At 37.2% G+C, this 25,123-nt stretch overlaps 1 pseudogene; it reads right to left on the reverse strand.

Annotated features, from left to right (window-relative positions):
* Positions 1-7,885: 7,885 nt before the first annotated feature.
* Positions 7,886-25,123, reverse strand: part of LOC140508044 (host cell factor 2-like) — a 36,087-nt pseudogene continuing 18,849 nt past the window's right edge.

The following is a 25,123-nucleotide window of genomic DNA, read 5'->3' on the forward strand; positions in this document are numbered from 1 at the left end:
ATGTTCAATCATGCTTGAATTGTAACTGACTTGATATATATGCATGCATACACACATTTTCCCAAATATATAAATTTTTTTTTGCCTTTCTACTTCCACTGCTACTGCTTTGGTTCATTTCAGGCCTTCATCACTTTTCACGTACACTCACTAGAGCATTATAATTGAATTTCTTACCTAAAGTTTCTACTATCTCCAATTTCCTCAGCATTCTTCCATTGTACAGTTTTTATAATCAATGCACTCTTCACCTTGTTTTTTTTATATCAGAACCATCAGTGGTTATCCATAGTTTAATACAGGTCAAAGTTTTAGCATGGTATACAGTCTTTTAAGACCTTACTCCAATGTGCCTTTCCTGCCTTGTTTCACACTATTACCCATAATGCATGATATATTTTAGTCAATTTTGATTATCACCCAATCCTAGTCTTATCCCTTCACCTCTTATTCTCTTTTTTTCAAAGAATGAATGAAAAATCATTTATTAATATGGCAAGCACTGTGTTAAGAGCTCACTAGACAAATACAAAAGCAAGCATAGATTGTGTACTCAAAAAGAATATATGGTCATAGAGGAAGGAAACATACATATGAAAGTGCTGGTCTGAGGGAAATATTTTGTTTTGAATATTTACAAGGATGGTGAAGAGAGCTAGAGCTATAGTAATGTTGATAAACATATCTTTTCCAGGAGCAATGACCAGTGAGTCTATGAAAACAAAAATGCTAGCAGAAAGTACATAGAAAGGATTGTCAAAGATTATGAAGTCTTGGACATAGAAGTGAAGGCCACAGAGGCAGGATATTTGTTTCTCCTAATATTCTACATACTTTAAGAGATGAAAAGAGGAATATTGATTTCAGAAGTTAACAGCTGGCAAAGAAGACTATATGTATATGAAAATGTGACTTGGATTTCTGGAAAACATGGTGGCTGCATAGCAAGATTGAAAGACTAATATTCCATTAGTAGCATGCCAACTTAATATGAAGTAGGTAGTGTTACATTCCAGGAATTGAAACATGTCTATGGTTTTTTGTATTTTTTTTTCAAAAAAAATAAAATAAAGGCAAAGAAAGCATACTTACAAAATCTGCAGATGTCATAAAACTGAGAGGCAGAGCTAACACTGGATGATGGAATCAGGATTTCAAAAAAGATTCTCATAGGCAAAAACACTGGGACACATTGAATAAGAAGAAATTCAATTCTTCTGAATTAAATGTAAAATCTCACACCTAGCTTTAGTGATTGTTAAAAAGCACTGAATGAGGGGAAACTAAAAATCTACTGTAAACTCAATATGAGTCAGAATTTTGATGAGTAGTCGAAACAAAAAGGTAATGTGATCTTGGACCACATTAGGAGAAATAGCTTCAAGGATATACAACTATATCCCAAAACTCTACACGTTATTCAATGCATTACTGAATAACGTGTAGAGTTTTGGGAATCACAGTTTAAGGACATTCATAATGTAGTGAATGTTCAGAGAAAGATGACAGGATGGTTGGTTGGTTGTTCTCTTTCATTCTTGAAGAGGACAAAAATGATATCCGTATGTTGAAGGCAGGGTACAGTGTGTCTGACAGTGTTCAGATAAAAATAGTCCATGTAACTATTTGAAGTGGAGATTTCATTAAATTTGTACTTCTCATATTTCTTTTGAGATACTTCAATGTTGCTTTGATCATAGAACACAGCACTTTATTTGATGAGTGCATGTCATGCTGGACAGTCCTGTGACTATCTCTCATGCCATTCAATGCATTCCAAAGCTCTTCAGAGAGACCTTGAAAGTGTCCTTTTATCATTTCTTTTGATCACTTATTTGTGAGCAGTTGCCTTGTGTGTGTTCTCCATAAAATAGGTAAACATATATTTGGCATTCAAACAACATGGCCAGTCCATCGGAGTTACTTCTCTAAAGTAGTTCAAATGCTTGGCAGTTCAGCTCAAGAAAAGACCTCAGTGGGGGGAGGAGCCAAGATGGTAGAGTAGAAAGATACACATATGCTAACTCTGAACCCACAGCCCATAAAATACCTGTAAAGAAGAACTCCCAACAAATTCGGGAGCAGCAGAAGCCACAGAACAATGGAGTAGAGGAGATTTCTGTTCCAGAGAGACCTGAAAACCAACAAGAAAGGTCCATCGCACACTGGACCCAGAGCAGAGCCCAGCCCTGCCTTGGCCACACGGCACTGAGAGGAGCAGATCAGAGCAGGCTTCAGGGACGGAATCTCCACATAAGTCCCTCCACCCACAGGTCAATGAGAGAGTCTTTTTGGCTCACCGAGAGGGGAGTGGGGTGTCCCCATAACTCAGGCCCCCTTGGGAGACAGCAGCTGAGGTGGCAGAGAACAAGGGCTCCCAAAGCAGGCAGGAGCTTGGAAACATTGTTGAAGGTCTCTGCATAAACCCCCTGAGGGAACTGAGCCCAGTGTGGCAGCCCTGCCTTCACCAAGCACCTGAACTTAATCTCACATTGAATAGCAGCCCCAGCCCCCACCCAAAGCCTTGAGGCTGGGAAGCAGCATTTGAATCTCAGCCCCTAAGCACTAGCTGGGCTGATCTGGAGGTGAGGTGGGTGTGGAGAGGGACCTCAGAAGTTAAGTAACTGGCTGGGAAAATGCCCAGAAAAGGGGAAAAAAAAAGGACCATAGAAGGTTACTTTCTTGGGGAACAGGTGTCTCCCCCAATCCCTTTGGTTGAGGAAGAACAAGGCATACTGTCAGAGGAAGTCAAGGGCCCTCCCTCCAAAGGAGACTTAAACTTGGCTCAGGAAATAGAAGACCTTAAAAAACAAATTAGCAGCTTACTAAAGGAGAAAGAAAAAAATGCTGAGAAAAATAGCAGCTTTAAAAAGAGGCTAACTCAATTGGAAAAAGAGTTCGAAAAAGCCAAGAGGAGAAGGAGAGTTTAAAAATCAGAATTAGCCAAATGGAAAAGGAGGTTCAAAAGCTCACTGAAGAAAATAGTTCTTTAAAAATTAGAATGGAACAGATGGAGGCTGATGATTTTATGAGAAACCAAGAAATCACAAAACAAAACCAAAAGAATGAAAAAAATGGAAGAAAATGTGAAATATCTCATTGGAAAAACAACTGACCTGGAAAATAGATCCAGGAAAGACAATTTAAAAATTATGGGACTACCTGAAAGCCACAATCAAAAAAAGAGCCTAGACATCATCTTTCATGAAATTATCAAGGAAAACTACCCCAATATTGTAGAACCAGAGGGCAAAATAAGTATTGAAGGAATCCACTGATCACTGCCTGAAATAGATCCAAAAAAGAGAAACTCCTAGGCATATTGTGTCCAAATTCCAGAGTTCCCTGGTCAAGGAGAAAATATTGCAAGCAGCTAGAAAGAAACAATTCAAGTATTGTGGAAATACAATCAGGATAACACAAGATCTAGCAGCTTCTACATTAAGGGATCAAAGGTCTTGGAATATAATATTCCAGAAGTCAAAGGAACTAAGACTAAAACTAAGAATCACCTATCCAGGAAAACTGAGTATAGTACTTCAGGGGAAAAATTGATCTTTCAATGAAATAGAGGACTTTCAAGCATTCTTGGTGAAAACACCAGAGCTGAAAAGAAAATTTGACCTTCAAACACAAGAATCAAGAGAAGCATGAAAAGGTAAACAGCAAAGAGAAGTCATAAGGGATTTACTAAAGTTGAACTGTTTACATTCCTACATGGAAAGACAATATTTGTAACTCTTGAAACTTTTCAGTATCTGGGTACTGGGTGGGATTACACACACACACATGCACACGCACACACACATAGAAACAGAGGGCACAGAGTGAATTGAAGAGGATGGGATCATATCTTAAAAAAAAGGAAGTTAAGGGGTGAGAGCAAAATATATTGGGAGGAGAAAGGGAGAAATGGAATGGGGCAAATTATAGAAGAGGCAAGCAAAAGACTTTTCAGTGGAGGGAAAAAGAGGGGAGGTGAGAGAAAAAACATGAAGCTTACTCTCATCACATTGGACTAACGGAAGGAATAAAATGCACACTCATTTTGGTATGAAAACCTATCTTACAATACAGGAAAATGGGGGAGAAGGGGATAAGCAGGTTGGGGGGATGATGAAAGGGAGGGCAATGGGAGGAGGGAGATATTTGAAGTCAACACTCTTGGGGAAGGACAGCATCAAAAGAGAGAACAGAAGCAATGGGGGGCAGGATTGGATGGAGAGAAATATAGTTAGTCTTACACAACACGACTATTATGGAAGTCATTTGCAAAACTACACAGATAATGGCCTATATTGAATTGCTTGCCTTCCCAAAGGGAATGGGTGGGGAGGGAGGGATGAAGAGAAGTTGGAACTCAAAGTTTTAGGAACAACTGTGGAGTACTGTTCTTGCTACTAGGAAATAAGAAATACAGGTAATGGGGTATAGAAAGTTATCTGGCCCTACAGGACAGAGGAGAGGATGGGGACAAGGGAAGGAAGAGATGATAGAGGAGAGGGCAGATCAGTGATGGGGACAATTGGAATGCTGGTGTTTTGGGGTGGGGGGAGAGGATGAATGGGGAGAAAATTTGGAACCTAAAATTTTGTGAAAATGAATGCTAAAAGATAAATAAATAAATATAAAAAAAAAAGAAAAAAAAAAGACCTCAGTGTCTGGCACCTTATTTTGCCAGGTGGTCTTCAGTATCTTCCTAAGACAATTCAAATGGAAGCCATTCAGTTTTCTGGCATGGGTTTGGTATACTGTCCAGATTTCACAGGCATACAAAAATGAGGTCAGCACAGCTTGGTAGACTTTCAGTTTGCTAGGCTATCTAAAATCTCTTCTTTCTCAAACTTTCCTTTGGAGCCTTCTAAATACTGTGCTAGCCATGGCAATGTGTATATAAACCTCAGCATCTCTAGAAAGTACACTATCAAAGTAAGTGAACTTATCCACTGTATTCAAAATTTCTCCATTCATTGTAACTGATAGTTCCACATACGGATGGTGTGGTGGTTAAAGAACTTGGGTTTCCTTGGGCTTAATTATTATCTCAAAGTTAGCACAAGCAGCAGATAATTGGTTCATTCATTGGTACATCTCAGCCTCAGAGGCTGCATTGAGTGCATAATAATCTGAAAACAAAAAATCGTGCACAAACATTCTCTCCACTTTAGTCTTGGATTACAGTCTTTCAAGTTGAATAATGTACCATCAGTATGGTGATTGATCTTGATGCTGTGTTTATCCTCATTGAAGGCTGTCATGTTAAGGGAATTTGAAGATCTTCCCTGACCCTAAATAGGCCTATGTGACCTGCTTTGAGGTTTGGCCAGCCCGCAGCCTGGGTCACATGAAGCCCATGGCTGGAGGAATTTGCCCAATAGGTAGAGCAAAAAGTTGCAGCAGGTAGAGTGAGGTGGAGCTGAGAGGCAGTAGGCAGAGTAGAGCAGCTAGCTGTGAGATAGGGGCATTTTGCTTAAGGCAGCGTGTTTGTGGGGAGGCCTGACAGAGGAAAGGCTTGGGGATGGAGGTCCTCCTTCTATTGGTAATGTGTACAAACTTAGTTTTTACTATAGTGAAATTGGTTTAGTCTTTGAGGAAAAGAGTTTATATTTTGTGAGTTTTACCCTGGAAATACTTCTTCATATTGTAATGAGAGTTAATGATCTTCCCCTCCCATTAAGAGGTCTGACATTGAGCCCATTAATGGAAGCTTGATTAGGTGAAGTTTGTTTTTCAGGAATGTCCACACCCTTTGTGAATTTCTAATGAGGGACTGAGTCACGAAGGTCATGATGTCCTTTGGCTCTGAGAAGTGTATATATATTCTGAGGTGAGATTTTGCTTTGGGGCTTACTCTTTGGAAGAAGGTTCATGAGCCAGATAGCTTTCTGGATATCTATTAAAGAGTCCCCAAGGTTTGAAAACCCAGACATTGGTGCTTTTCTGTCTGGTGACTATATATGTATGTAACAGTCAGAGAGTTGGATCTGTCTGTAGATCTGTGATATATGTATTGTCTATGGTCAGACAGAAGCCCTGTCTGTTAGTCTTTATTTCTCTGCTTGTATTTTCTTTCTTGGCATATGTGATTAAAGAATATTGTTGACCCCTCAAAAGTTGTTTTCCTTTTAGAAAGGCAGATTTAAGAACCTGTGCTAGCAGGCCATTCTGGATGTGAAGAGGGGCTTGCCGCTGTATGTATCCATAGAAGCTGCTGTGGGTATTGCATTGTGTTACAAAGGTATCTGATAAAATTGCTGAAAACATCATGCTAAAAAGCCTGGGAACAAGCACATAGCCTTGTTTTACTCCCATGGTGACTAGGAAAACATAAGAGCATCATCCATTATCCAGCACTTCTGCAAGCATGTCATGATGAAAGTGATGTCCAATACTGATGAACTTCTCTAGGCAACCAAATTTTGCCAAAATTTTCCATAAAGCCCTCACACCTGACAGTATCAAAGATCTAGGTCAGATTGAAGAATGTTATGTACAAACCTCTGTTCAGCTCCTAGCATTTCTCCTGAAGTTTTTGGGCTGCAAACACCATATTGATTGCTCCTCAGCCCTTTCTGAAGCCACGCTAGCTCTCAAATAGGTGACCTATTTGAGTCACCTTGAGTGACTCAAATGAGTGATTCATACTTGAGTCTATGTGTTGGAATGGCCTCTTCAGGGGGACTCTGGCAAGAATCTTGCCATCAGTGACTAAGAGAGAAACCTACTTACAACTGTCGCAAGAAAGTCTATTGCCTTTACCTTCATAGAACTGGACAGTGGAGGTATCCTTGAAATCCTGGGGAATAACCACTTCTTGCCATATAACTGGAAAATTTTGGCCAGCTTTTATATAAGCAGTGGTGTCCCTGCCTCTGCCCTCAGCTAGAATAGAATGAGCATTAGGTGCTTTGCCACATGAGAATTACCTAGTGGCATTCAAAACCTCTTTTTCATTTGTAAATTCAGCTGGAGAAGGAATGACTTCCTCCTGAGGTATATATGGTCAGTGGCTTCAGCACTGACTAATGATTGATTGAACACTATGGGAGCATTTAGCCCATCTGTCCCACATCATGCCTTTATCACTAATCAATATAATGGAATTTACACTGAACAATTAAGGTGGAGCATTGGTCTTTGACCCATAAATAGCCTTCAGAGCATCAGTTAAAGTGCTTTGGATAGTTATTATCAGAATAAAACTGAATTTCATCTACTTTCTTGCTGAGCCAAGAATTCTACATTTGCCTAAGTTTTCCTTGCACTTTACTTCTGATGGAGTCAAATGCTACCTTCTTAGAGATGGATGAACTATCCTGCTGGTCAACTATATGGAATTCTTGCTTTTCACTTAGCAGCTTCTGAGTTTCCCCATCATTTTTGTCAAACCACTTGTGATGTTTCAGAGTAAATGAAGTGCTGTGTAGTAAATCTCTGAAAGCTTCTCATTCCCTTTCTGCTCCACTGTTGACAACTGTGCGTTCACTCAGCTTTTTTTCCAACTTAGCAATGAACTTTTCCCACTCAAAGAAGTGATCTAATACATTGACATGAAGTATTCTGGTTCTCCTCTTGCCTTAGAGCTGTTGATTTTGTTAAATGTAAAAAGTTATCCTTGGGAGAACATGTCTGTGATCAGTCTAGTACTCTGGGTCATACATTGTCTTTATAACTTTCACATCTTGTCTCTTCTCCTTATAATGACATAGACTATTAAATGCCAGTGTTTGCTGTGAGAGTTCTTCCATGAAGATTTATTGTATTTATGTAAGTGGAAGACAGTGTTGGTGATAAGAAGGTCATTAGATGCCTGCACTTTCAGTAGAAAATGACCATTGTTGCTGTTTCTGCTTTCACTCTTCTTAAGGACTCCCTGACATGGAGTTTATCCTACTCTTGCAGTAAAGTCATTCAGAATTCTAAGCTTGCCCTCTTTTGGCACATTAATGATGAGGGTCTCTGGGTCTTCACAATATTTTTCTTTGATCTCATCAGAGTTCTTCATGGTGGGAACACATCCACTGATGATGGTGGCATGGCACTTTCCTATAAGCACAATCACATTGTCATGAGCCTGCTGTTCACTCCTTTGTAGAGGCATACAAGCTTGTTGACTAGACTAGTGCCAGCTGCAAAACCTATGCCAGCTTAATGGGTCTGCCCTTCACTGTGACCACTCTAGAAAATTGTGTATCCAGCTCCAACTTTGTTGAGCTGGCCTTTATTTGCCAGCCTTGCTGTCACTCAGTGCTGCTAATTGGATGTGATATCCCTTGAGTTCTCTTGCAACAAGAATAGGTGCCTTTCAGGTCTATTGGATTTTGTGTTGTTCATAAGCATGCACACATCCCATGTACCAATTGTGAGTGGAATCATCTTTGCAGAGATTTTTGTACTTTTTATTTGTTTTTTTCAAACAAAGGGTAGGATCCTCACATGCTGTGGTAAGCTGGCCAGAGCTAGATGATGAGGCATTTTTTTTTTAGCCCCTTTTTCACACAAGGAGAAAAGTAGTGTGGTCCTTAAAAGGCTTCTCAAGGGACTGCTAGTTCTCACTGCTGCTTTCATGGCCTGGGCTACATCCGTGGAGGGTTGTGACTATAGCTCCCAAAGAATCTGCACCTGCTCCTTTGTTACTTGCCTGTCACCCCAGGATTTTAGATAGGTAGAAATGGTAAAATGATATGGGTAATGTACCTTGATTAGCTCATACATTAGATTTAAGTAAGGCAGAGTTGCATGAAGTTATTGGCCTCACTCTCTTTTCCAGAGTCATTAAAGTTCAGTGGCAAAACAAAGTGAAGATGACTGGTGATAGCTGTAGTGGATGACCCTGGCATCTTCAAAGTCTAACCAAGCTCTAAGGACTTCACAATGCCTGCTTCAGCTCCCTTTATGACTGTTGGAACAAGTTGTTTCTATCTACCCATTTAACCAGGGAAAATTTTCACAGGCTTGAGATACACACCCTCTTAAATCATTCAAGTGTTTGGTATCCCTTGGTTACCCTCAACTTAAATTAGCCCAGTTGCTGAAATAGTTTACCAAGGTGTGGTTGCTATACATGCTACTGTTTCTTGGAGCTACAGGTGACCTGAACATACCCTACACCCCTTTCTTCATATACATGTTTATTTTATAGCAACAGCCATAGTATTCAAAATACAGAGAAAATTGACACAAACACCAAGAAACAACCCTTAACACACAAGAATTCAAATGAAATGAACAATTTGAAAAGTATAGTAAGATATAGTCATATGAAATCATGTTCTAAATCATAGTGAGATAAATGCAAATTAAAAATGGTTTTGACATTTATTATTTTTCAAATGGGAACAAATGTAGAGATAGTAAAGGAAAAAAGTCATAACGGTTTTGAAGTGGACGTTATCATCTCCCCCTCCCCGCCCCGCCCCCACCAGAGCCCTTGGGTTGAGAAATGTCTGTTGATTTTCTAGGCAGGGTTGGGCCTACTAGCCACTCTCTGTTGTGCCCCTTTGCCTAGCAGCCACCCCCCCTTTGCCTCTCTGTTGTGCCCCTTTACCTAGGAGCCCATTCTCTGTTGTGCCCCCTTGCCTAGCAGCAACTTGGGCCCCTGTCAAAACTATTCTGTGAGATATGTTTGATGTTAAAACCGCAGAGCTGTACCAGGAAGTGCCGAAATCCTTAAAAGGGACACACGCACCTTGTTCGCTGCTGCCTCCTCTGGGCTTCCATGAGACAGCCGCCAGCTAATGAAGATGCTCCCAAATTTTCAATTGACTCTTGCCTGTGCTGTGTCTTGGTCTGTCCATTTCAATATATGATTGGCATAGTTATGAAGTGGACCAACTTCTGTGTTATCATTTTAGTATTTCACAAAAAAAAAAAAAATATCTAATGTGACCATACCCTTTATTGCCCCAATTCTATTTATATTTATATAAACTGATGAAGTCAGGTCAAGTAAGCAAGAAGGAAAAGGAAAAAGAATATGTTCTTTCCACTATTCATTGTGGCAGCAAAAATACAGAAAAAAAAAAGCAGGTACTCACTGATTGGGAAATGACTAAATCATAGTAGATGAATGGAATGAAATATAAGATAATTTGATCATTGTAATCAAGGTAAATTATAATCAAGATAAATTGATAAATATGAAGAATTTGAAGAATAGGAAGATTTGCATGAACTAATACAAAGTAAAAGTTCTATGTAAGTAGAAATAAAAGAAGAAAACAGAGTGATTTACATTGCTTTAAATGAAATGATAAGCTGAGTAATTGAAAAATTAATGAAAGCCTTTAAGAATAAATAATGAAGCATATAGTGGTAATCTAGGCCAATAGGCAGGAGTTTATGTTGGGATATGTGACCATACTGTGAGAAGTTTTTGCTTTATTTTTTTGCCAGAAAGGAGGAGTGAAGTGATGATTCTATAAAGGCATAAATAAAATTTATTTTTTAAAATAATTTATACATTATGGAAAACTGAATTACTATTACTATTAACATACTATTAATTGAATTACTATTAGTAAATTTTACTAAATTTATCATTTTATTTCTATGTGCTCCAAGAATCCAATGAAATAAATTCACACCTTTAAAAAGTGGAAAGCCCTCTTTAAAGAGACTACTATGCAAGTGTTTAAAATGTCTTTGCTCTTTGTTTGCTACATTATATTTATTAGTGGAATATTTAAAGGACTTGATATCTTTACTAAACTGTTTGCACGCTCCCATGGTGAAGCATAAAGTTTAGAGCAATTTTGAAACTGTTCACAGGCTTACTTTGTTCAAAGCCTTTTTAAAAAATTTAAAAAAAGACAGTCAGAAGGAACTCAGCATAATGTCAGTAATTATGTATCAATAATAAAGTATAAGGAATCTCCAAGTTAAAAAACAAAATAACTACATTACTCCTATAACTATCTCTTATCATCATTTCTTTCACTCCAGTTAGAGGAAAACACACAAATTGGCAGTTTGCAACTGTCTATTTTTTTTTTTTTTTGTATACTGGCCAGTGTAGAAATAGAAAAAAGAAAACTGAAGGGGCTTAAAGAGCAGAATCCATGAAGCATGGCAAGCCAGAATATAGACACTAGGACAAAGGACCAAGAAAGCTGATTTTGTTTCGTTGTGTTACATTTTCTGCATGCTCATCATGTTGCTTCATAATGAAGCAGCTGGCTGAGTTGCTGTCAAAAGTGGAGATCAGTGGAAGTCAATGGAGCCAGCTCAAAAAAGATGAAGACCTGGAGATTAGATGAAACACTGAATAAGAGCAGACAATCTGGGAAGGTCTCAGGAGGTGGTGCTAAGGAGACAGCCAGGCAAGTAGTTTAGGATTCAGGACAATGTATCAGCAGAGAGATCTGGGCAGTCTGATAATCACTTCCCTTACAGGAAGGTCTGATGGATGGATTCGTAGGGGCTGTCTTAACTGGTAGTTAGATGGTTACAGAACAGCATGAGGTAGTACTATGGTCATCCAAGTAGGCAGATAGTTGGTGTCAAAGAAGTCTGGACATAGATAGATGGAACAAAGTACCAAAGACTGCAGTTTTGGCAAAGTTGTGTTCCTAGGATGATTGGTGAAAATAATGCAAAAGCCCAGACTCAGAGAAACTAAAAATATGCTATGGGACTTCAAGAATGAGCTTTGTTTGGGCACTAAGAAACAAGGAAATCCATCAAATGCCAAGTATTTGTTATGTGGCTACAGTTTGTCCAACATTGTAATAGGTGCTGAAGACGCAGATTAAAAATCTTGCCCTCAACTCTGAATTTACAAGGGGATGCAACATGAATGTATATAAGAATACACAAAATAAGTTTGATATTTGAGTGGAAAACATCCCCTTTGATTCTGATGCGTTAACTATTTGAGAAAACTTTTTGACTCAATCAATCAGAACTGAGAATGAACAAGGGCAGAGCTTACCGCCTTGAATCAATCAAAGCCATTGGGTAAAAGACTGAGGGATACCCTAATCACTTTGTGTATAAGGCTAAAAAGAGATTCTGAGCATTTGGATTGGAGAGATTAGAATAAGCTATGACATAGAAGGGTGATACAGTTATTGTCTCTACAAGCAATTGGGAGGGGACGAAGGAAAGTCAAGAAAAGTTTAATTCTTTCCCCATCTTCTCCTCCTGTTTCCTGTCTATCTAGAGACATTGCAATATCATCTGCTACTTTGATATCTGAATGTTTCTAGTACATTGAAGTTTTCTTCAACCACAAAAAGACCATAGTTAGCTAGAAATAGATTAAAAAATATATATAATTAGGAAGAGAGCTCAATCTCTAAAATATTAGGGATTTTTCTAACTGAGAGCCTTGAGCAACTATGTTTGAACTTTGAATTTTTAATCTAAATTAAATTCCCTAATAGGAAAAAGGAAAAATGGAAAAGCCTACACTTAAAATGAGCTTATTATTATACTTCATTAATAATTATATAATTAATTATTAAATTATTATTAATTAATATGTGTAATTATAAGGTCTTACAGAAGTTTTATTTACATATATGCACCTATATATTTAATAATTATGGAAGGAAGGCACTATTTGCTAAGGGGATCAAGGAGGATCTTATGTAAAAGATCTCGTTTGTATTGTGAAAGAAACAAAAGATTGTCAGAAGCAGGCATAGAGGTTCTACATTCAAATCATGGTCTCCTATGAGAATAAATAGTAGTTGTCTTGGTCAAAATAGTTATTATAAACACCCAGTTGCTAGAAATGGCACAAAGAAACCGCGATCAGCAGAAAAGATAAATGTATGACTATCTTTGAGCCGATTTAGTCCTGGAAGTCCCCCTGGTTTAGGGTCACATCGCATAGACCATGCCTTTCCCCTTTTCCTACCTATTTTTGTTCCCTTCAGTTTTATATATCATCTCCTCCTAGCCAGGCTTTTGGTTCGCTGCCATTATGACAATTAGCTATATCTGATCCATTGTACTAATTTGCTAATGTCTTAATGGGAAAAACTATGGGTCCTCAGAGTCTTTCCTCCAGTTTTTTGACCAGAGAGTAGCTATAAATTACAAACAGGCCTTTTGGAGAGGATTAGGATGCTTGACCTATGGTAATATAAAAATGTGCATGTACAAAGATAAACCAAATTATAAAAATGTATATGAAATAATAAAAATAATTTAAAAATACCACAGAAGAAGCTAATGCAAAATATCCCTGGTATCACTGCATTTATATACATATATAAATGTATGTTCAAATAGTATTTATATATATATGTACACACATATATAATTGAATTTGCTGAAAATAAAGAACCAACACATTTATACACAGATATGCAGACTCTAACTTCTATTCCACAAATTCAGTTCAATTCAATGGATACTTATTGAGCCTCTGTTAGATGAAAAACATTGTGGAAGGCACAGTGGAAAAAAGGCACATATGACAAAGTGCTTTCTTTTGAGTTGACAATCTAATAAGGAGAGGCATACAGAAATTAGCCAATTGTTTTCCTTTATATTTCCTTTATATACAACAAATAACTACTGACTAGCAAGAGATTTGACTAATACTGAAATTGATTTGCAATAGGCTATTTCATTCATTTTTTATGCCAAATATTTTTACTTTGATCTCTTAGAGTTGCCACAAAAGTTCTTTGGAACTGTTTATCCTTCTTGATTTTCCTTGCTGCAGTGAAAAAGAGCTTCTAGATCAGTAATTTTGGCTGGTCTTACTATTCAGTCATTTCAATCATGTCACATTCATGTGACCCTCTGAGTCTTTCTTGGCAAACATAATGAAGTTATTTGCTATTTCCTTCTCCAGCTCATTTTATAGATGAGGAATCTGAAGGAAACAGGATTAAGTGACTTTCCCAGGGCCACACAACTAGTGAGTGTCTGAGGACAGATTTGAACTCAGGAAAATGAGTCTTCCTGACTGCAGGCCCAGCACTCTATCTACTTCAACACCTAGCTGTCAAAACCACTAATCACTTAGAGCTGCCCTCATTTTTATTTTTAACTTAAGCTCCCCCTTCCCCACCTCTTCTTCCCCTAAAACTAACCCTTTACAGTTTTTTCTTTATATTTTTCACATTTTTTTTGTTTTCATTAAATATGACAATTTACCAAAATTGATTGGCTTCATTTGACACATATTTTAAAGAAACTGCAGAATACCTCGTCTAAAAATTCCTCATACCCTTACATTTCTTTAGTCAGTCAATGGTCAAATGCATTTCCAGACAGAACAGTTACTAGTTCAGAGATTGTAACAATCACTTGGGTAGAAATTTCTGAGATACTTCCCAATTATCCTAAAAGAATCCTTTCTTTAACTGCTGTGGGTACTCCATTTTCTTTTCTGCTAAAAATGCTCAGACTTATGTTTTAGTTGCTCAGTTTCCCATATTTCCAAGAAAATGAAATGTAATTGAGTTTGAATTAGTATTTCCATAAAACTAAAATTTATTTAAAGAATAGATATTATGAAGGGTGAAAAGATTGAACATTCTGGAAAATGTTCTGGAAAAGAAACATTTTTGGTTGTCATAAATAGTAATACGTACTTCTTTAATGTTTTAGATAAAAAAGGAAAATACATAAGATTTACTTAAATGTATTTTTTTTTACATAACCACAATTTCCCCTAGTACCCTCAGTGAATCCCTCTAAGAAATCCATCTCATGTAAAAAATAATATTTTAAAGACAACAAAAGAGGAAAATAATGAATGATAAGATTAAATATGTAAATGAGTTAAATAGCAGGTTAAAAAAACAACTTACAAGGATTATGGTAGTCTAGGTGAGATAATACATGCCTTGATGGTGGTTATAGCTATTTTCTTATTTCTTTTTATTTTAACAAAGAGATATTTTCCTCAAAAAGTATAATCACAAACATGTAAACTTACTTCCCCACACGTAGGGCTTAGGTCTCTTTCACCCTTGTACTACCTCAGTCTCTGAAGAGAAATGGGAGGGTGTTCAGTTCATAGATTAGCTCAGGTTCCAAATCTAAACTTTTCCTTGTGCCCAAATTCCAGACACTGGCTTTATAGGGCACCCTTTGCTGTGCTAGCTTTCTGCCACCTCCTGTCTGGAATGCTGTCTCCAAGGCTGCCCTGGCTTGAACTCCTGAGTTTAGGGGGTTCAGTGAGAATCAACAAACTTGGGGTTATTTCTCAAATCCAAGGGAAAAGAGGCTTGAGAATGATGTCCCCTTTTCCCAGTTCAGTTCATCCTGTGAGTGAGCTATGATCCTTGACATCAGAATGTAGCAAAATGAGTGAACATGAAAGAGATAGTAAAAGAGCCTATTTCAGTCTGGTGAATTTTTGAAGATGCAAACTTTTCTGGTTATGTAGCCAAGCAAACGAGGCTACATCCACCCAAATGATAGGAAAACACAGGTAAGGGCAGCTAGGTGATGCAGTGGATAGAGAACCAGTGTAGGAGTCAGGAGGACCTGAGTTCAAATCTCACCTCAGACACTTGACATTCACTAGCTTTGTGACCTTGGGCAAGTCACTTTAACCCCAATTGCCTCATCCTGGGTCATGTCCAGTCATTCTGATGAATATCTGATCACTGGATTCAGATGGCTCTGGAGGAGAAGTGAGGCTGGTGACCTGCACAGCCCTCCCTCACTCAAAACAAAGTCAAGTGCAAGTCATGTCATCATTTCTCTGATGGCATGGTCTTTTTTGCAATGAAGCATGAATACATATATTTAGGTAATCTGAATATGCTTAGGGTAAATCCCTTACGTATTTCCCCATGTTTAAAATTTTTTATCCCAGGCATATATGCAGGGGTACTTTTTTTTTTTTTAACATAGTCCCTGTTTCAAATTCAGAATGGTTTTCTATGATCTCTGAGGAGACATAAGCAATGTCCATTAACCTACCTCTCCTATGTCATACAGAAAATTCTCAAAACACTCAATAATGTATTTTTATATGCAATTCCACATGGACATATGAAAATCAATTATTACAGAAAACAAAGTCTTGCAGATTCAGCAAAATAAGAAAAATTTTCATATGCAAGAGAAAGAGTAAATTTGCAAACTTTTTCCACTCAGATTTTTCCAAACTATATGGAGAAATTGAGATAAGGGGTAAACTAGGAGTCACCCTTTTCTCAGATAAGAAAACTCTCCTGAGTAGAAATCTCTTCAGTGATCCTCTAAGTATGTAAAATTATTCAACTGAGGTCTAGACAAAACAATATCCCTTTGTACATGGGGCACACCAAAATTCTCCAGCATAAGAAATTCCCGTAGATTTTCATCTGGGTCTCATCATTTTGGTAAATTTGGTGGTTGGTGAAAAATTCTGACAATACACATTTTCTTGGCTACCCTCTTCTCAGAAGTTCAGAACTTTCCAAAATTTGGTAATATCTATCATTCTATATCTCATTTAAAAAATGGTCCTTCTTTAAAGTATTTCTTACTGCTGTACTTCTTTTTTCCTTGGGTACTGAAAAATAATACTACCCTAAAATCTGTAAGAATTAGACACAAGGCAAATAGTGCCTTATTTTCCTATAATTCTCAGTAATTAAACTCTCTTCAAACTTTCTTCTCCACAAGAAAAAAAAATCTAATTTTAAATATTTACACATTGAAAATCTCCTATACAGTTATACTTTCTTAATTTTTTCAGCTTATTAATCAAATTTTTCAAGTTCATGACCATATCACCTTTTTCCTATACTAATATCCCCCAAATGGGCAACTTTTTCTACTCTCTTCCCATTTCAGTCTTTACTGTATGCGGCTAATGAGAGAAATGACCAATTATTTATAAGATCAGGTGATTTTTTTCCCTTCCTAGATCCTCATTCTCTACTTGGACAACCCAGCTTCTGAAGGACATTGCTAATAATGATACTGTATTAAATTTCTTTTCAATCTTGTTCAGATTCCACACAAGTGGGGAAGCCCATTTTGTTCAATTTAGGCTTGTGTTGGGAGTACATCATTTGTCTAGATTTATCCAGAGATTGGGGTTGTCTGGGAGTGAGAGTGATCTCACGTACCATGTCCTCCAGCCCCTCATTAGAATGGATCCATCTCTCATAATAGTTCTTCTTAATTATTGATAACCAATCAGAGTTGATTGCCATCCTGATAACCAATCAGAGTTGATTGCCATCCTCAGGAATACCCACTCTTCCAAGGATGTGCAAGCATTGAGTGGGTTTCATGAGAGGAATTTAGTATTTTGGAGAGTCACTGACCCTTTTTATTAATTTTCTGCTAGCATGATTAATAAAATTATTAATTATCCAGGTGCTATGCTGTAGGGGGAACAGAGGGTCCCAGGGGGTGCAAATCAGAGGCACAGCCTGTCCCCATGGGAACGGTGCTGACTCACACCCTGGCAGAAGCTCTGTGTGACCCTGGAATCTGATGTTCCCGCAGATACTGATGTCCCCTACAGTAAAACAACAAATGAGCCTGGGAACCCAGGAACTAGCTGCAGGAACAAGATAAGCTTCCTTACTTACTGTAGGTGTAAGGATGTGGAATAGTCATGAGATGGTGAAGTAAGGGGATGAGCTCAGCATGCATGTGATTGGTGGATACAGCCTTTATAAGCCCTAACCTTCAGCTGAATAAAGGGAGTTGCTTGGATCATCTTGTCTCTGGTCTCCTTCCTTCAAAGCTCACCAATTGCTCAGACTGACAGACATGTAGAGGCCTGTTGGTCAGGGGGATCCAGGGAGCTCGGGCCCAGACCCCGAGCACTATGCCTCTCAAAATTTTTTACTCATTGCATTGTCAGAATAATATTCCTAAGATTTGATTTTAGTCATGTCCTGTTCTTATCTTGGTTGTCTATATCCTATGGTACAAATTACAAAATTGTTCACTTAATTTAAGGAGCTTTAAATCTAACTCTATATTTCTAATCTTATTGAATATTACTAATCTTTATTTCTCCCAAATTTTAGCTAAAGTTTGCTTTTACTTGTTAAAGAATCTTGTCCCATATTCCCCTAAACTTATGTTGGTATCCCAATCTTCATGCTAGTAATACAATTCACCCTCACAGCCATCTGTTTCAATTTTTTACTTCCTTTAAGGCCCAACTTAATTTTCAGATCCTCCAGGTTACTTCTCCATTCCTAATTCACCTGCCTCTTCACTCCGTGTAAAGAAGTTTCTTGCCTTTAAAATTCATCTTAATCATCCTGTCCAGATTTTTTTCTTTGACCCTATCACCTTCTATACTTTGGAACAGTTATGAATACATGTGTCATATCCACCATATTATGTTCTTGAAGACAATAATTGGCATATTTCCTATTTGTATCTCAAGCAAATAACAGGTGCTTAAATTTGTGTTGAATTTAATTAGATTTAGAAGAACTCATTGAGCTCTAAAGTTTCAAGTCTCCCCAAATTTCTTAGCTCTTAGTTACCTTAATAGCTATATTTCCTTAACATACCATGAAGGGACCCTTTGTAGAAAGCTGATCCCATTTCTCATTGCTGAGATTACACTATATGAATGTCCATAAGACTATAGATCTACAGTTATAACAGACCTTAGAGGCCATCTAGTCCATTACCCTCATTTTACGGATAATGAAACTGAGCTCCAGGGAGATTACATGACTTGTTCATTGTCAGACATGTAGTAAGTATAAGAGGAGGGATGTAAATTCAACTCAACAACTCTGACTGCAGAACTAATGCTGTTTCCATTATACCCTAAATAGTTTTAGACATGAACACTAATGTATTAACTTGGAGTCAGAACACCTGGGTCTGAAAGCTGACTCCTCTCTTGAATAAGTATGGCACCTTGGGCAAGTCACAGAATATCTGGGCTTCCATTTCCTTGCATATTAAATGTGCAGGTAAGTTCTAAAGTCCTTTCTAACACTAAATCCTATAATTTAATGACTTGCTACCCATACATCAAGTGTTAATGGCATTAGTATAGATTAAGTTGGATCATAAGTTTCCACAAGGAAACAGGACAGCAGACAGCTAAAAGCAAAACCACAGCAACTGCTGAATTAAGTAGCTATCCTGCAAGAAAAAGTCACTATCATGGAACCAGGAAAGAAAAGGAGAAACACATCAGGAAATAACAGTGAGGGCAAAGATTAGATAAACTGAGGAATTTTCACCAGTTCCAGTGAAAAAAATAATTGGGATCAAGCTAGAAAAATACATTAGGTCAAAAGCTCGTATCAGCACAAATTAAAGTGTAGATCATGTTTCCAAAGCAGGTCAGAAAAACGGTATGCATAAATCATCCATATTAGTAAGCAAGGCTGGTCAATGAGGATCTGGTCCTTATGAACATATGTTTTGTACCCTGCTTAATGCAATTCCCCCTTGGAGATTTAGGAGCATGTGATCTATGACTGTTTCCTGTCTGTTTACTGAGTGATGAAGAAAAAGCCTTTTAGATTATTGTGGTAAAACTGTGTATGGATACAAAACACTGTCACAAAGGCGATTCAATGTGTTTTTTAACTGGCTGTGATCAGTGTCAACACCGCTCTAAACCTGTATGTAAATAAGAGGTGTAGTAGTACCTGCATCAGTGCATTCCTAATGGCAGCTGCTTATCTCGCCTTTGGGACTGACTCCTGGCCATGCACTTGCTGCCACATTTTTTTTCCTCTTTGCATTTGTTCCTTGTTGTTGTTATTTTTTTAATCCAACTTTATTTTATTTCTCTGGAGAAAACAATGGGAAAATAATTACTGAAATGTATAATTAAAACAAAACTCTGCATTGACCATGTCCAAAATATTTGTGCATGAGTCTATGTATGTAACTATGCATAGATGCATGTGTGTGCCTATATATATATATGTATATACATGTTTATATATATTATACATGTGTGTATATAATATATATTATACATAATATATTTTATGCATAATATAATCTATTAGAATTAATAATAATATGTAATATAATACAGTGTGTATATATGTATATATACATATATATTATATGCATATTTACATATATAACATATATTTGTTATAAAATATATTTGTTATGGGTTTTATGCATATAGACTGATGGACACACAGTTTCAATATTTGCTCACTCTCTATCTGGAAGTGAGTAGGATATTTCAACAAGAATCTTCCTGAGTTGTGGTTGATCAGAGTTTCTAACTCGTTCAAAGTTGTTCATACCTACAATATTTTCATTGTAGAACTTATTCTCTTGCTTCTGCTTACCTAACCTTGCTTCCATACACATAAGTCTTCCCAGGTTTTTCTGAAAGCCTCCCTATTACCATTTCTTGAAGCACAATATTGTGTAACCTGTCAAGCCATTTCCCATTAGATGGATGCCCTTCATCTTCCAATTATTTTCTGCCACAAAAAAGAGATTATATTCTTGTCTAATTGGCTCTTTTCATCAAAAGGCCTTTCTTTCTTCAAAAATTTTTCACTTTATCCATCCATCATCATTAACTATAATCCCACATCTCTCAAGACTTTCTGTAATGGGTGATGCCATTTCATCTTTCAGTCTCTTCTTAACTCTGTACAGTCTAGGTTCTGACCTCATCATTCAAACAAAAGTGCTCCCTACTAAATTAGTAAGACTCTTAAATGTGAAATTTAATAGTCTTTTCACAGTCTTCATTTTTTGACCTCTCTGAACACTTTGACACTCTTGATCACTGACTCCTTGACACTCTCATCTCTCCAGATTTTTAGGACATTTCTCTCACTTGGTTCTTATTCTAATTACCTCATCACTCCTGAGTTTTCTTTGCTGAATTTTCATAAAGATCATGCCCTCTTCCTATGGGTGATTCACAGGGATCTGTTTTGTTCCTGTAACCATCTCCTTCTATCCTGTTCCAATTGGTAATCTCATCAGCTCCCAGGGATTCAATTATCATTTCCATGCTAATAATCTCAAATCTCTTTTCAAACCCTCATCTCTCTTCTGACCTTCATATTTGAATATTTAACTTCCAATTAGACATCTTGATCTTGATATGTCTCCTGGAGACTTTTTACAGTGAATATATCAAAACCAAAAGTCATTGTCTCCCACCCAAAAATTGTCCTCTCTTTCTAACTTATCTATTATTGTTGAGGGAATCACTATCCTTCCAGTCACCCAGAAATCACCATCCTCTACACCCAGGAATCATCCCTGACTTTTCACTCTCTCTAACCCAATATGCCCAATTTCTTACAAAATCCTGAAAATTTCATCTTCATAACATTCTTCTCATATACCCCCTTCTCTCCTCTGACACAGCCAATACTCTGATAAAGGTCCTCTTCATGAAATGACCTACTGGTTATTCTCAATACCACAATTCTCTCACTACTCCAATTCATCCTCCACTCACTAAATTTTCAAAATAATCTTGCTGAAACTGCAGTGTGACATCACACTCAGTTAAAAAACTTTTTTGATAGCTCTGAAAAATGGACTTTATCCATTGTGTTTCAAATGGCATTACTTGATTAGGCCTTTAAACCCAAATCATTTTGGCTTTCATTGAATGGACAATTATAAGCCTAGCCCTAGGCTCTATGGCACATTGTTTAATTAGCTAAGTCAACTACCAGAAGGAGTGTAAATAGGGATTGTTTTCTGTTCTGATATCTTTGGGATTGTAAATTGGGCCATGTTTTGTCTAAATTCTTACCTAACCTTTAGTCTTTGAACAGGTGTGGCCTCAGACCCTCTAGACTTGTGAAAGGCTTTAATTTAGAAAAGTCACCTACAGCATCTTGGGCTTTTGCCAGTGGTCTTTACCTTTGTCTGGAATCCAGTGACTCTGGAGGAGAGAGTGAGCTCTGCCTCACTCAATTTTAATTCATGTTCAAGTCAATGCGTCACACTTGTAACAAGTGTCACAAAAGATAAGTCACAAAAAGGTTATCAACCTCAGTATCCCCATCAGAAAAATTCAAATAATACAACTAAACCATAGAGTTGTTGTGATGATCAAATGAAATAATGCACATAAAATATTTCTAAAACATTAAAAACATTGTATAAATGTTAGCTCTGGTTATTATTGGCCCCTGAAACTCAGTGCATTGAAAAAGACATAGTGTGGATCCAAGAATTCATGCTGAAAATTTCACAGTATGACGATGAAAAGCAATAAGGTCTTGAACAAGAGTGACTAAAGTAGACACAGAGAAGGGAACATATGGAAGAGACAGAATCTATACTTTCTTCTTTCTATAATGAGGTGCTCAGGCAAAATAACTTTTCTGGTCACTTCCAACTCTAAATCAATGATCCAATGAACATATAGTCATGTAAATTATCATGGGTTTATTCTTAGTGCTTTAATTTGCTGCCTATGTAAAAAAGTTTATGAAGCTGACCTCCCAAGTCGACATAAGTTATAAAGGTTTGCCCCCAGGTTTCTATCACTCCAGAACCAGTACCAGAGCTGTGTTTGCCACATCTTGCTGTCATCTAGGCAAGAAAAACTGCAATCAGCATGTCAATAAAATCAGCGAAACGTGATATAGCTTGAACATGGGAAAACTGTTAACAGATTGTCAGAAAGGAAGATAATCTAGGAAGAAGGCTTTAGATGTTTGAAGATTTTCATTTGAATTGCTTCTTTGGGTAACAATGTTTGAAAACCACCTAAACTACAGCTCTTCCCTTTACGAAGCTTGCAATCAAGAAGGTGGAACAAGAAAAATTACCTATTATAAAACAAATGTCTTCAATGAATGCTAATATCAAAGACCATTTGGTATTACCAACCATGAACCTCTGAAAATCACAAGAAAAACAATCCACATATTGTTTCATAGAATAGGAACTATATGAGTGAAATAAGCTTCCAGCTTCTCAAAGATGTAGCTCAGCAATGAAAGCACAGTAACTACTAATTACCCTTAACTACTAGTTAACTAGTAATCTAAATTTTAACACTCTAATAACAACCCTTTTCCTAAATTATTGTGGAAGAGAAAGGTCACTGAAAAATGTGTAGCTGTTGGTATGTCAACAGAGTCAAGAGAAGTAACATATATACCATGGTAGGACAGAAATACCCATCGTTATACCTTGACTTGAACAGGAATATCTAGAAAGGTATAAGCTTTATCAGGACCCGCCTGGCCCTTCGAGAAGTTATATGCTGACTGATCACCAGATTCTATTTGGTTTCTATGATTGAGAGTTCAATATTAGATAGGTTTTCCTCACACTGTGGAGAATAAAGCGCCATCACTTGTCTTGCTGTCAATACTGTGGAGATTTACTAGCTTCATAACTCAATGGTTTATGTGTGAACATGGCTAAGAATGGGTGGTCTCTGTTTAAAAAGTTGCCTCAGCACACTTTTTCTCCCCATTTCCCACCCGCTATAGTGCTTCTGATCTGCTCTATAATTCTTCAATACACTCCCAATAGCAAGTGCTCGCCTGTGCCCCTATGTCTTATTTACAGTTTCCTTTTGTGTACTGTCTTCCCCACTTGAAGGTAGGCACTGTTGTTCCTTTTTTTTTTTTTTTTTTGTATTTGCATCTTCAACACTTAGCACAGTACCTAGCACATATAAGGCACTTAATAAATCTCTTTTTCCTGATTGACTGATGATGAAAAGCATGATCTCCTCTTTAAATGGCAAATGGCACTTGATCTCCAGCTCTGAAATGTGAAGAGTGGAGAAAGATTTGGGCATAATTGGTTATGACATTAAGCCCAAGTGGCCCTAAAGCTTTTGGAGTTTTTTCCTTCTAAATCATTTGCAATATGAATAAATGAAAGAATGAAGTACAAAATGATGTGACTATAACTGTGTTCTATATACTAATATACTATAGGAGATCTCAAAGAGTCTCTTTCATGGAAATTTATAGTCAAATATATTATGATATTTTAGGGAAGTGCATTAGGGTCTATTCTAGTCTCAGGGAATTGACTACTGGCCCTTCTCATACTTGTGAGGCACCCCAATATATAATTAGTATTATTATTTTTTTTATCAAGAGACCCCTTGAATGATTGTTGAAGAGAATGCACTGTATGCTTTCAGTGGCTAGAGACTAATTAAGAAGAATTAACAGTTAAATCAGAAGTTCAAACCATTAATAAATTTGGTCTCATTTATTCTTCATATGAGTTCATTACTACCTAAACAAGGGAGAATTCCAGATAACTCTAGATAAGCCATGACAGAACTTCCTATAAGTCTACAAGAATAACTTCAATATCAAACATAAGTCAAACTCATTCTTGCTTTCTTTTCTTTCTTCTTTATCCTTTAAATCAGTTGCAATGCTTAAGATTTTCATATGACAGATCTGGAAATGGAAGTAACAGATAAGACCTTGGTTCCCATCAATCATCACCCTGATAATTTTGAAAGATGATTGGCACCCAAATATATGTCAGAATTGGGGCACTTTTACATAAAAATATGGAAAATTGAGAAGCCATACTAGAAGCTGTTATATTACCACAACAATCAACACACAGCATCATGCCTGCTTTGTGTCCTTCTGAGATTTTAGTCTTCTTAAAAATATGTCTAAGTCCCTTGAAAAATAGTCTATGGAGAAGTAAATTTTGTGGGTGAGTTTTCCCTGTTTCCCCTCCCTAGTGCAAACACTGATCTAGTTCATAATCACTCACTAATATCAAGTTTTGCTGCCAAATGGAGAAACTGAGATGGGTAATAGGAAATGAACAAATGTCCTTTCCTTGAAAAAATCCTAAAACAAGTAGAAATAAGCCTCATTAAAATTATTACAGGAAGTCCTAATTCATTTGGGCCCAAGGGTGGGGTCCTTTTAATAGTCCTGAATCAAGAAATCAAGACTAGGATAGAGATGGACCCTATGATTTCATTGGTATAAGGAACCTCTAGGAAAAGAAACTTTCTACCAATGCAATTTATTAACTTCTCTACAAGTTATAGCCTTAAAATTCACCTTGTTGTTGTGGTGTTTGTCCTTCATTCTCAAAGAGGTCCATGACATCCAGATGATGACAAGACTTGCACTTGACTAGAGCATCAAGAGAGTAATTTTAAGAGTAAATTTGAATTACACCACTAGTACGTTTCAGAGTAAGGATTTGTACCATATCTTCCCAGTTTTGAGATTAGCTCTACATCCACTAT

This window comes from Notamacropus eugenii, chromosome 5 (assembly GCF_028372415.1).
Source record: "Notamacropus eugenii isolate mMacEug1 chromosome 5, mMacEug1.pri_v2, whole genome shotgun sequence".
Classification (NCBI taxonomy): domain Eukaryota; kingdom Metazoa; phylum Chordata; class Mammalia; order Diprotodontia; family Macropodidae; genus Notamacropus; species Notamacropus eugenii.